The sequence below is a fragment of the Crocodylus siamensis genome, chromosome 5 (genome assembly GCF_052110815.1).
Source record: "Crocodylus siamensis isolate JL-2025a chromosome 5, ASM5211081v1, whole genome shotgun sequence".
In the NCBI taxonomy this organism is placed as follows: domain Eukaryota; kingdom Metazoa; phylum Chordata; order Crocodylia; family Crocodylidae; genus Crocodylus; species Crocodylus siamensis.
In genome coordinates this window covers 143,588,799-143,603,010 of record NC_143399.1, presented here as the reverse complement: position 1 = coordinate 143,603,010, position 14,212 = coordinate 143,588,799, and positions in this window count along the sequence as shown.

Genomic DNA, 14,212 nt, shown 5'->3' with positions numbered 1-14,212 from the left:
CCTGGGGCAAGGATGGGTGTGCCCTGGAGCCAGGACAGCTCCCTCCACCCTCCAGAGCCTAGATCTGACCCAGGTCCCCCTGCCGGTACAGGGCAGGCACTCAGGGGAGCCTGGAGCTCCCCCTGGTGGCCATACAGTAGCAGACCAGGACAGCCCTGCCTGGGGGATTTGGTCTCGATGGGCACACATGAAGATGTCCATGCAGATACAGCTTACTGAACACTATTTTTCTGTGCAGTGAGCTTTTTGAGCATTAATTGCATGTGTAGACATGCCCTCTGATATGGTTTCAGCCTGGTTACAATATGGCTATGAAGTATTAACAATGCTAATTTTTAAACTGTTGTAAAAATAAACACTGAGACATTGAGCTGAGCTCAGAAAATTGTAGGTCCTGATTCTGAATACATTCTAGAAGCAAGAGAAGCAAAATGGTTTTAAATCTTTTAAACCCCTGAATTCTAGACTGGACTGGAAGTCTACCAATTCCTTCTCCTTCCAGTGTACATAGAGCATTTTCAGGACGACTCTAACATGTATATCCCCAAAAGCACCAGGATTTGGCATTTAAACTAGGAGGTGTAACACTCTGTCCTTTGCCTACTCTCCAAACTACACTCCATGAATTTAGTCCCAATCTGGGCCGCACTCTAGTTTCCATATGACCACATTTGATTGTTTTTCTGTTTAGTTTCCTAGATATTTAAGTGCCCATTTCCTCTGTTTCTTCAACAACCTGGGATAGCTACTTCAATAATATTTTTTATTTATAGACTTTAAAACATTTGAAAAATTAATGTTTAATTTTGTGACACAAATTGATAAGCACAAAAATTCAGATATGAGACTAACAATAGAGCAGTCATGAAAATGGATAATCTTTCAGTTACATGATTCAGTTAATTCAGAAAATGGATTTAGTGGTATCTTAAAATTCAACATTACCACTTTTATGCTTCTGCACTTCAATATATCCTGTCAATACTTGCATGCATGCTTAAGCTTACTCACATTTGCATCAGTGGAACTACTTGCATGCATAAATTGTGCATATGCATAAATAGCTACAGGATTAGAGCCTATATATACACAGAATGTAATAACCTATAACACTCTGATAGATTTATAAAATCAGAAGCCCAGAGCAGAAAAACAATATTATCTTCTGAAAGATAAATATTCCACTAATAAACTCTAGCTTTAGATTATCTCTAGCTATATCTTTAAAAGATGTAGTGAGATTTCCCCAGTTTCTCAGAAATAGAAAAGATTTGTATAGCATTTAAAAATAAATTATAGATTTTATAAAAAATGCCTGTGGAACAAAGAAAGGGACCTGCTAATAATTATGTAAATTATTTGCCCCCATATGAATTTATTTATTTAATATGTACTATGCTGTTCTGCATATCATAAGGCTTAGTGTTAAAGAGTTGAAGCAATATAATAAAACTGTAAAGCTTAATGTTTCCGAACAATACTATTCACCGACCAAATATAACTTAGTGTCAGAGCACTGGTGAGTTATCACCTCTAGTAAAGTAAAAAGATACTTTGTTTAATATACTTGTTTCTATGAATAAAACATCTTTTAAAAGTTGTTCCTTTGTCAACTTGATTTTAAATGAATGTTGTCATCACTTTATCTGCACAACTGGACAACAGCAGGTTTTTACGACTCTCATAAAGGACTGAGCTTCAGAAATGAACGTCAATAGACATCCAGTGATGTTCAATGGGGTTTCACATAAGAGACTTGGAAATATTAAGATGTGTTAAGCATACCCAGTGAAGTTTCGCTCTCTGGGCTGCTCTCACACAGATCATAGGACTAGCACAGGAAACTGGGGCAGGATGGAAGGGCGTCTGGTCATGAAACTACAGAAACAGTGACAAGGAGGGAAAAGGCGTAGCAGGGGCTGTTCCTCCTTCCACAGTAGTTTCTCTGCTTTAAAGAAGTGATGTGCTAATTCAGGAAGCATACTGAAGACCTCTGTCCCTTTCCCACACTCCAGCAGAGCAGGAAGCACACATAGATGCAGCTGACCTCCAATTCTCCACTGAAAACCACAGGAAAGTATTCCAATAGACACTTCTCTTGTGAGGCAGTCCCATGCTGATGACAGCAGTAATACAGATCCACCACTTCCACCAGGTCCCATCCCATGCTATGAAACAGCAGTCACGAAAGACAGCAGGTACTCACCCCAGCTGTTAGGGCATCTCTGCACCCTGGCCAGCCGCAACATATGAGGCAGCGCCAGTTATGGCAGCAGCTATTTTAGGCTCCTTCCTCCAAAGGCAGCACCTGGGGCTGCTGCCCCACTTGCATCCCTGCCATTACATTACTTCCTGTCAGATGCAACCATGTCAGGCAGGTAAATAATTTGTCTCTTGCTAGCAGACTTCTGTGTTTTGTCCTTAATGACTCAGGAAATTTAATCTTTGGCAAAAATGGAGACAAGGATGTCATCAGACTTAATCCATTTGGAATGGAATCTGCAGAGAACTCAAGGATGGGCACTTGTAGAGTTTCCAGGTTTAGTCTATAGTCTAAAAAACTGAAGAGGGAAAAATCCTCTATAGTGCTATGTGCAGCATACTGGACATCTACAGTACACTCCAGAGGAGCAAGAAGGGCTGGACTACTGGACAATGTTGCTTTAAAATATTTTTGGCCTATACAAAATCAACAGTTGAGAAACATATTTTTTCTTAAAAGCCCCTGTTCCAGGAGTCATGCAATTATGGGAGAATCTGAGCTTTTATTTCAAAGAATAAAATACCTAAATGGCAAATAAAAAGAAACCAACATTTATTATATTTTAAAAGTCTCATTACTTTTAAGCTAATTTTAATCTCAGGTGTAGTCTGCCTACAAGAAACCTGGTGCCACTGTGGTCACATGCTACAAGCCTATAGAAAAATGTTAAATCATGTAAATGAGAACAGTTATGAGGGATACTAACTGGAGAGCAATTTATTTGGGGCATAGCTGAAAACTTGGTTAAAGCAAGACTATCATGAAAAGATGTAGGTGCAAATGGATACTTAGGAGGTTAATGAAAACTGTTCACGTGGGGCAGCCCTGTATTGGACAAAACCAAGGGACCTCCACAGCTAGATGGCTAAAATTTTACAGACTAATCAAAAGAGTTAGGCTTCCAAGCTGAGAACTCAATAGGCCCATTTGACCAAAGGTGACAGAAGCAAATCCATAGCACACTCTGACCAGCGGGGTACTGTTCCACATTCTCAGTTTTTATTTTAAAAAATCCAGGAATTTTTCAGGTTTTATCTTCAAAACATAAAAAATGGGATGGAATCAGGTTGAAAGGAAGAAGAGGGAAAAAGCCAGTTTAAATCATGGAAAAACTGGCAGTGAGGGAAGGAGGGAGTAAGTCTGGGACTAAGGAAGGGGCGGAGGGGTGCAGCGAAGCCCATCGGCTGCTCCAGAGACTGCAGCAGGCAGCAAGGCAGGGGGAGCTGTCAGTGGGTGTGGGGGTACAGCTATTGCTGCTACGTGCCTCCCCTGGGAGTGCTATAGGCTGGGGGGCCTGTGCCGGGCTCTTCCCAGGGGCCACAAGCCTCCCAGATCAGAGGCAGAAAGAACATGGTGCTGCGCCCTGCCTTCTTCCCTGGCTGCATTTGCACCTCTCCCCCCTGCTGCAGCAGCCTGCTGCCAGGGTGCCCTGGTGTCTGGGGGGAAGAGGGGTGGTGCATGGTTGGATGTGGAGGGGGGGATGCAACCCCAGCACTGGCACCTCCCACCGTGCCCAGGGTCAAAGCCCAGAGCCTCGTGCTCCCAGGCATCAGCTCCAGCCCCACAGGCCTGTGCGGAGCAGCTGGGTGCAGCACCCACCGCAGGGAGTGGGCCAAGCTCTCCCGCCCGCCACCCCTGACAGGGCTCACAGCTCCCAGGGCAGGGCCGAAGCCAGAGCTGCCGGGGTGCAGCTCAGACCTATCTTCCCCAGGAGTGATTCCCGTGGCCTGCCCCCCTCCACCTGGGGTCAGAGCCAGGAGCCCCGTGCCCCCAGACAGCAGCTCCAGCCCCACTCCTTGGGCCCCCCACATGTCCATTGCCCCCCCCACCCCTCACTCTACATGTGGCTGCCACCACTGCCTCCCCCCATGTCTAGCCAGAAACCTGTACCTCAGGTAACTGGCACAGTGGCACTTTTAGCTCACCAGCACCACCTGTTTTTCAGTTCAAATCCCTGGTAACCAGCATGAGTTGGGAATAGGCCATTCCCCAATTGTGCCAATTAACAGGGATTTGAACTGAAAAAAACCAGGTGTAAATCAATAAAAAATTGAATGATTTTTAAAAAAAAATCAGGGGATTTATCTGTCAAAAAAAAAAAATTGGTAAAAACTGAGAATGTGGAACACTACCCATCAGTTATACAAGCAGGGATAGAACAGAAGTGCATCAAAATAAAATGCACAAGGAGACAAAATGAAAACACCAACAGTGCAATAAAACTCAGTCTCTCACCAACATCTTCCACAGACTTCTCCTAGCTAGGACTTGTCTGAGAGCTAGATCAGTCACAATGCACACAACAAGGGAAAGTCTTCTCTGATTTGCAGGAGGCCCCAACCCTGGCAACCAGGCCTCAGACAGCAGTCACAGCAACTCCTCTACGGTAAAGCCACCCCAGAGCATTCAGATACCCTGAGACACTAAAAAAATCATTTAATTAGCTAAAAAGTAATGAGATTTTTAAAAAAAATAAGTGTTGGCTTTTTATTTACCTTTTTTGGTTCGGGGTATTTAAACATCCCACTTTCAAGCATGTCTCCCTCCACAAGCATGAGGGCTAAAAAGATTTTATTTTTTGAAAGGAAAGCTCGGGTTCTCCCATAATCCCATGATTCCTGGAACTTGGGCTTTAATTAAAAAACGCTAACTGTCACAAGGGTTGGCAAATCTGGGATAGTTGATTTGGGTCTGCAGAGTGTTGCCTGAAGAAATTTTCCATCTCGTGCTGTGCGTTGCATGGATTACCTGCAGCACAGCATGAGAAGGCATTCCCGAAGGATTGATTCCAACAGCAGTGATTCCTACTCACTCTGTCTGTTTTGCACCCTGAAGTTAAATCATTGGACATAGGTAGAGAAAACAATGAGACAAAGCAGGAGGGATGGGCTGGGTGTGGGTTTTCAGTGTAATATTTTAGTGATGACTGAGACAGGTTTTAAGAACAGTTCTTATATTTAGTTAACCACGATCCAACATGTGTAATGTAAACATAGTGCAAAGTACCTTTAATCTAGTGAGGCTCTAGTCTCTGTCCCCATTGCTGCAACCAATCCCTATTTCAGTACAGAAGGAAGGGTCCACCTACATGTGGCAAACCTCAACTTCCTGCTGACACTTAACCCCCTTATACTGCATCAATCAACAGCATGCCGTTGATGGTTTTTTTAGTAATGCTTTAAAATGCACTTTGCTACCACATATTTAATTAGCAACTGATGCCAACAGACAACTGTCAAGATGAATAGGCATGTACTAGGTGAATGTTTCACTTCAGCCAATATGATTTGAATAATATGGAAATTTAATAATATGGTTTCAATCAGAGCACCTTCATTCACAATTGAAATTCCTGTTTAAAAGCGATCCTGAGTGAGATGATGATTGAGGAGGCACTCCTGGAGGATTACAGTGAACATGTCACTGGACAACCAGAGCCAGTGTAGAGCCAGTTTTATGATGATGGTATTTTGTGGGGAAACCAGAAGATGTAAATAGTTTGGTGCAGGACCTTCATCCTTTTACAGGGCCAGTGAACTTTGTACCTTAGACAAATATGGACATATGCAAGGGTGGAAGCTGTATGCTTCAAGCTTCAAAGAGACTTCAACTTCAATGTTGCCCTCTCCTGGGAGTTTAAAAGGAGCATCAGTCCCACTATTATTTTATTGGCATAAGGGAGTTCTCTTTTAACGTGATGATGGAGCAATAATCTGGAATGTACAGTCTTACCCTCATTTATAAGTGAATCATATAAAACTCCTCCATTATCATACACCATAAAAAAATAAAAGCACATAAAGGCACATGCACATTCTGAAAAGGTAATTATTATATTTAAAGAAGTGAAACTGAATTTTGAATGGTCTCAGTACGTCATTTAGCACCAGAGGCTGCACCAATTAATTTTTGCCTATTAAGACAGGTTTTACAATTCCCGACTTGTCTTTTTGTTAGAAAATAAAAGTTTAAAGCCAGCACGGCAACTGAAAAGCATTAATGAAACCTACATCTGCCTGGCAGAATCGAAGCAGCAGGAGAGGTGGCAGATAGCGGTAGAGGAGGGCAGAGGAGATATGGAAAACAGAAACAAGGGAGGCATGAGATAGTGGAGGATGGCAAAGATTTACAAATGGGTTCTTTGTTACCATCCATTACAATCTATATCTGCCTCTATGCAAAATTGTGCTCAGCAGACTACAGTTCTGAAGATACTAATACATTATGAAAACACCAGAATTGGGCACTACAGGCTGGAATAACAGCTTTAATGTGCATGGTAGGATGTACATAATTTTGTTAAACCTAAATCTAATGTATATTGGGGAACCATAATTTATGTGGTTAGGATCATTTTTAAAGGCATATGTGTTGCCTTCCATTAATCTTTTGGAAGCAGTTGTGTTTCCTCCAAAAATAAATTAATATACTATTTTTTATTATTTCCAAATTAAGTTAAATAAAATGCTTCCCTTCAGTGAAGGTTATGCAAACTGACATGTGCATTTCTATTTAAATGAGATGCTTTGATTGTTAGATAAGGTTCTCCTAGTTTACTCTTTTTTAAAAAGGAAAAAGAATGTATAGGAATGACACCTTCCCCAGTGTTTTCAGAGCAGCTACTTTTCTTGAAGCTTAGATTCAAGCCCTAGCTCCTCCTGCATCTTTAAACTAGAGTTTGAATTGGTTTTCTCTTTTAACAAAAAACTCCTGCTGTGCTTGAGAATCTCTTAATTACTTTTCAAGCTTCTCCTGTTATTGCGGAACTCTATGAAAATGTAATTGTGATGCTAATAAAAGAATCAAAAACAGTTTTGCTTTGAACAGCGTACTACAGGAGTACAGAGGTGCACACAAGATACACTCTGAGATTACATAAATTACAAATAAACAAACACACAAGAACCGTGTGTTAAAAAATGCAGTTTAGGAAGAATTCTATACCACAAAGTAAAGGAGAAAGCCTAGCACGGATTTCAATGCAAATTCAATCATTGGAAATATTAAGAGACGAGGTACTTTGCAAAAAATAATTCTTAGGTCCAAAAAATCCAACCTGTTTGTTCTGCTGCAACTGATACCTGTGATTCAAAAGCAGCCAGTAACTTCCAATCATTTGCCAGACATAAAGATTCTGCACACACAGGCAGAGCTGGTTCAGCATGAGCTACTGTCTTTTTGATAGCAAATACAGACTTAAAAGCCTGCCCAACCAAAATTATATAGTACAAGGCCAAAAAGGAAGAAAGAACTCCACAGCAAGGAGTTACAAAGCTGCTATGGTTTAGTGACCATTCACATAAATCTTCCACTACCTTATACAATAATTCTTTATCTCTATGCTAATCCTCCCTGTGCCTTACACCTAGGGATGATAAAGGCCAGGAATTGGCAAAGTAGGACTGAACTAACCTACCCTGTCAAGCCCCATGGATGGGATGGGGTAAACTGTCTTTTATTAAGCTAAGAGATGGGTGTATTTGGAGACCTTCGCATTTATAATTTATACTGTGGGCAGTTTGTTGAAGGCTGCTGCCCTAACTGCCCAAGAAAGACAGCTTTATTGGAAAGAGAGCCATCCTCCTACCTTACTACCTCCATTTCAGTTTCTGTTTGAAACCGCAAGGGAAAGCCACTCTAAGAGGATATATCCCTTCAGAATTTCCTCCTTGAGCAACTATTCACTCCCTACAGCCAGCAATTGGAAATACTGTGAGCCTTGTAGCGAGAATCAGTGAGGAGGCAAGAGAAGTTTGCTGAAAACTATCTAAAATTATGCTGTCTGAAAATGGGCTGCATTCACACACCTCCGCAAGCAATAACCGCATGAAGTGTAACGGGCCAAATTCTGTTATCCTCCGTGTTCCTATAAAACCAAAGCAGCTACACTGAACTTGAGGGAGATGACCTAGGTTTACCCAACTTTAACTGCAAACAGAAGTTTTCAAACCAGGCATGGATGAAAGGCCCTTTTCTGAGAGACTCAGGAAAGACTACGCAGCCTTCAGCTACACCATGTAGATCTTTGGCATAGGGACCAAGGTACCTGCATATATAAATGAGGAACTGTTCTGAATCCCTTGTTGCTTACAATCACACAACAACCAGCTACAGTGGCATAACTAGGGGGAGACAAGTGGGGTACCAGCCCAAGGTGCCAATTTCGAAGGGGTTCCAAAATAACTGCCCAAAATAAGGGACCCACACGGCGGCAGCAGCAGTGAGTGCACAGGAAACCCCCACAGCAGCAAATGCAACCAAGGTGCGAGGAACTGGCAAGGTGGCAGTGTTTGAGATTCCACATTAAGCTAATGATCTGGTAAGGATCTCTGATGCGCTGTACCTCCCCTGCCGTCCACCATGTCCGCCCAGGGTACCAAAATGTCTGGTTAGTTACACCTCTGCGCAGCTGTTCATCTGTAGCCACTAATCTCTAGTTAGTTACACCTCTGTTCATCTGTAGCCACTCATCTTCCAGTATTTGGAGAAGACACTAGATGGTTTCTCTATGCCAGTGTCACAGTTTCTATATGCCAGTTACTACTCTCTGGTAGAATAATAGCTATCTGTTTTCCCATGGAAAGCTAGACGTGTTTTCAAGGATATTGATCCCAAATTCTAGTTCTCACATTTTTCAACTCACCACAGAACCCTGTTCCTGCTTGTAGGTCCTGGGCAAAGAGAAGCATTGTTCTGACACAGTAGCATATCAGACACTTTTCTCCTTGCGTATGGTATTTTCAGGTATTCTTTGAATTAAATTGTGAGACTCCTCTTCATTCATCAGCACACAAGCCGAGCCAGCATGCAGCTCACCAATCATTACTGCATAGATCTAAAGGTGAAGTGGAAAACATTTGTAAACATTGGTGTTTTGTTAACGTTTAAGCCTGTCTGCTAAAGTGAAAGTGCCAAAGAGAAAAAAAGTAAAACAAAGACCAGTTGCTGCGCTTGCTGTTTATTTTCGGGAGACTGATTTGCTGACATTACTGACACTAATACTGGCAGAGCAGAGTGTTCTTCTTTGGGTTCATTTGCTGCAGTTTAGAGTGCATAGTCATAGCTCAGTACGCTACTGTAACAAGCAGGAGAGGGGATGAGAGAATCCTTGAACAAGTTTTTTCTTTTTCCTGTAAATTGAAGGTAATTTAGATTCAATGCTCTGCCAAAAGTAAAGTAGTTTGTACCATTCTGAATATCTGTCGTGACCCAGACACTTAAATTCTTCCTTCAGAATGAACATTTGTCCAGACATTTCTGAAGAATAAGGACCTCAAATCTTGGTCCTCTCATTTTAAAATCTATTACTTCTTTCTTCCCTCTCAATATGTGCGAGTGAATATGCTCCTTATGAAAGAAAACAAAATTTCCTTACTGTAATAATTCTTGGGCTTTCCTTGGCTAGAGATTACCAGTGTAATACACACTAATGATTTTCTACTGTACACGAAGAGGGAGTATGATGATAAACATCCAAAATAGTTTTTCACCGTTGAAATAAAATGAAAAATAAACAGTATTCAGGAGAGGAATTTAGGTCCAAAATAATGCACCATAATCATACACACCAGGTTAGGTTGATTTAGAAAAGTGGATATGGCTACTATTCTTTTTGCTGCTGTGTCTCATTATGCTACTTTTTCAGCTTCTATGGAAATAATGTTGCATCACTAGAAAAGGAAGGAATAGTGGGGAAAATACCTGAGCTGTGTGTTACAATTTTTTAATGCATCTATGATTTCTTTGCATTTGCATTCTACAAACAATTGAGTGGTTGGACAGTTCCAGCCAAAGTCTACCTGCTTTTCACTGTCTGAGCAGTACACAGAAGATAAAATAAATTTGTGAATCAGGTCCTAACAATGCAAATTGCAAATCAAGAGTTATTCACCAATTAAATTCACAATTTAGAATAAATAAAATAGAAAATGTTGTGATATGTTTCTAGACTACTCAACATTAGTCTAAAAGGAATAAAATATTTAACCCAGGGTTCTTTATAAATGATTATAATCATCATATTTAAATTATTTAAAATTTAATACAGAGCCTATATCTGTCTCTCCAAAATTTTCCAGCATTGCATGAATATCCAGTCCCATGACTCCTGCTGATATTAGTAAGAATTTCATGACTTACTACATGCTCATTGTTCTGAAAAAAAACATTAAAATGAAATTCTACATGAAATCAGCTTGAAGATAGGGTTATGGTACATTTTATAAGAAAAAAATCTTTCTACCACAGAATCTTTTTAAACAACATGCAGGCAGGATGGGAAGGAGGGTATCTGAGGAGAAAAAATAGTGTTTTTACTTTTGAAAACCTGGTTGCTTTAATATTATTCTTACATTGTAATAAAATTTGTTTCTAAGCCATACCCTGATTAATATCTATATTTCTAGATTTCATTATTTGTAATCATTGTGCTTGGATCTAAAGAAATGGCCTAAGCTATAGTTTTGAATCAGGTTATACAACACCATGCTCCAGTCCTGTCCACAAAGGTCAAGCCAAACTAGGTAGCAAATGAATGTAATAAGTGGTTATTAAAAAGGATTAGAAGTAACTGAAAATACTTGCCTCCTTACCCCACCATCTTCTCTCACAGTGGATTGAGAGCAGTAAGAGACAAAAAGGCCACAGGCTAAAACTCAGCAGGTTTTTAGCTTCTGGCCTTGTCATTCAGAGGTGAAGGTTTTTGTCATTCAGAACAGCATCTTTCTCACTATGCCACTGACCCCTTCTGGTCCGCTTGCTTCCTCCTGATCCATCATATCTTTCTTGGTTCTCAGAAAGCCATACTCAAAGGAAGGGCTGGAGAAGTGCTGGCATCTTGCATAATCTGCCCAAGTATGCATATGTGGCATTGAATAACTGCCCTTCCCAGAGCACAGCCTACTGAGTATGTACACTTGTGCGCCCACACTGCATGTGAAATAGGATCATTGCGTGTAAATGCCAAAAACAACAGTTACACTCCTGCTGACTGAGGATATAGTCAAGAATCCCCATTCACTCATTTGGGAGTGATAAGACTCATAATTATTTCTGCCTTGTGTTGCAATAAAGCATTGGCCACAATCCACCCTAACTACATGCTTTATGTTAGTTTTGAGCATATAAACTCAGCCATATTACAATGCTACTTATATTATAAAGGGCCACACTGTTTCCAACCTTAGCAGCATTTCTAATCATTTTTATGATTACCAGCTCTAGTTTTTGAAACATTTTCACTTCTGAAGTCTGTCACTGACAATACTTCCAACACTTAGGGGTAGAATTGCAACTGAGGTCTATTGCAGGAATTGCCAAACATTTTCATAAAGCGGACCACATCTTAACAGAGCTATTGAGTCATGGAGAAGCTCAGCTCTTATTCATAACTGCATGGACTTGTTCCTGCATGATTTCATAACAGCTGCGGTTATGTGGGATACAATTTAGCTGCTCAAAACAAGCAACAGACCAGCACTATGTGATGATCACCCAGATCTCCACAGCTCACCAGTAAGGCTAGGGAGAGACATTGAAAAAGCCAGAGCCTGAATTGATTTAATCTTTGCAGGTTAGTCGAACCTGCCTAGATTGAACCAATTTGCAAGTGAATAGACATTCACTCATGAAATGCAGGCACAGTCCAGAAACCAGGAGGCTCTAGAGCAACCCTCAGCTACAGAGAAGCTGTACTGGGGTGGGGGAACGTGGCCAGCCCCAGAGTAGCCTCAAATGAACTGGCCAGGGAGTGGGGTTAATTCCCTACTCCCTGTCCCATTGGCACAGACCTGAACCAGGGTCCACCTGGCATTCCCCCTCTTACTGCAGCAGCAACAGGGGCCAAGAGGCACTGCTAGATGCCAGCCAGTGTGGCCCCCTGAGGCAGAGGGGGCACGGAGGGGGTTTATTCCCCTTCTACCCCTTCTGTCCTCAGGGGACCACAGCTCAGGTCTGCCAGCCCCAGCTGCTGCTGCCGCCAATCACTCCCTGCACAGGGCAAGCAGTGGGATAAGCTCCCTCCCTGCCCCTTCTGCCAGATGCCGGAGGGAGGGAGCAGGAAAATAACCCCCTCCCTGCCTCCTTCACCTAAGGAGGCCATGCTGGCCGGCCTCTGGCTGCACCCCATCCCCTGCCCTTGGATAGGGTATGAGGGTAACAGAAGATCTGCCAAGACAGTGGGTGTAAAAGAATGAATGGTTGGTTAAGGGAGGAGAATTAGTGAAGCAGGAAAGTAAGAAATAGTTAAAAAAGGAAGGGTTTATGAGTAGTCTGCTGCAAGTTATGGGGAAAAATAGGAGGGGGAGGCATGAAGACAGTGACAGAGAAGAAAGCGTGACAGGAAAAGGGGAAGAGAAAGAAAATGAGAAAATGAAAAAGGACAACAGGAAGGTTAGTCAAATCGGACAAAGGTCTCCGAATTTCTTATTAGTCAACACATCCTTTTTTTCCCTAACACAATTTCTTAGTTTGTTTAGATGTATATGTTTATAAAGCTAAACTGAAAGCTGAAATTTATAAAGCTGAAAACACACCAATTTATCAGTTTTCTCATGGTAGTTAGCCAAAGAGAACTTCATTCCAGATGCCAAAAGCCATTTGTTACTAAATAAATAAGTGAACGAGGCTATAAACTGACAGACAAGTCAAATTTATAATACATTATCATCTGTTCCCTGGAAGTGATAAAACAGATTCTTTGTGTAACCTGCCACATTCTGCTATACAGCCTTGACTTTTAGGGCCACTTTGTGCTTTTCACAGGTAATTTCCTTACCACTCATATGGCCCATGTCAGGGCAAGCCACAATTGACAAAGTTGCTATTCTGCCAACACTGACGAAGGCAAAGGCCCCTGAACTATGATTCAGTATTGAAGCATGCACAGCCTCTCTTTGTACATACCAGGAAATTCTGAAAGTGACTGGGAGCAAGAAAGGAAAACCTTGCTGAGGCACAATTCTTCCCTTATACCCTGGTGTGGTGAAGCTTTTGAACAATATAAAAATGCAGTGCACAACTCTGACAGGTGAGAGTTTGGAAACATGGACATTTCAAAGACTGATATGTCAGTATTTGAGCAATGTTATAGACATAACAGGAACTGGCCGAGGTCATTGCAAGTCCCCTGGCATGGCTTTATGAGCACTTGTGGTGCTCTGGTGAGGTACCGGAGGACTGGAAGAGGGCCAACGTGATCCCCATCTTCAAAAAAGGCAGGAAGGAGGACCCGGGAAACTATAGGCCAGTTAGTCTTACCTCGATCCTAGGCAAGCTGTTCGAGAAAATTATGCTGGCACACATCCAGGAGGGGCCAGCAGGGGACTGCATGCTTAGGGGCAACCAACACGGGTTCATCAGTGGCAGGTCCTGTCAGACCAACCTGGTGGCCTTTTACGATCAGATCACCAGATCGTTAGATGCAGGGGTAGCAGTGGATATAGTCTTCCTGGACTTCCAGAAGGCTTTTGACACTGTCTCTCACCCCGTTCTCATTAAGAAACTGGGGAGCTGTGGTGTAGACACCCGCACAGTCAAATGGGTCGCCAACTGGCTGGAGGGCCGCACCCAGAGGGTGATAGTGGATGGGTCCTTCTCAACCTGGAGGGACGTGGGCAGTGGGGTTCCGCAGGGCTCGGGCCCCAGGCTGGCACTGTTCAAAATCTTCATCGGTGATTTGGACAAGGGGGTAAAAAGCACCCTGTTCAAATTTGCTGATGACACTAAGATGGGACGTGGGCACACTGGAAGGATGCAACAGGCTACAATCAGACCTAGACAGGTTACAAGGGTGGGCGGACGAGAATAGGATGGGTTTCAACACAGACAAGTGCAAGGTGATGCACCTCGGGAGGAACAACCGGCACCATACCTACAGGTTAGGGAACTCCCCTCTTGTCAGCACGGAGGCGGAAAAGGATCTTGGAGTCATCATTGACTCCAAGATGAACA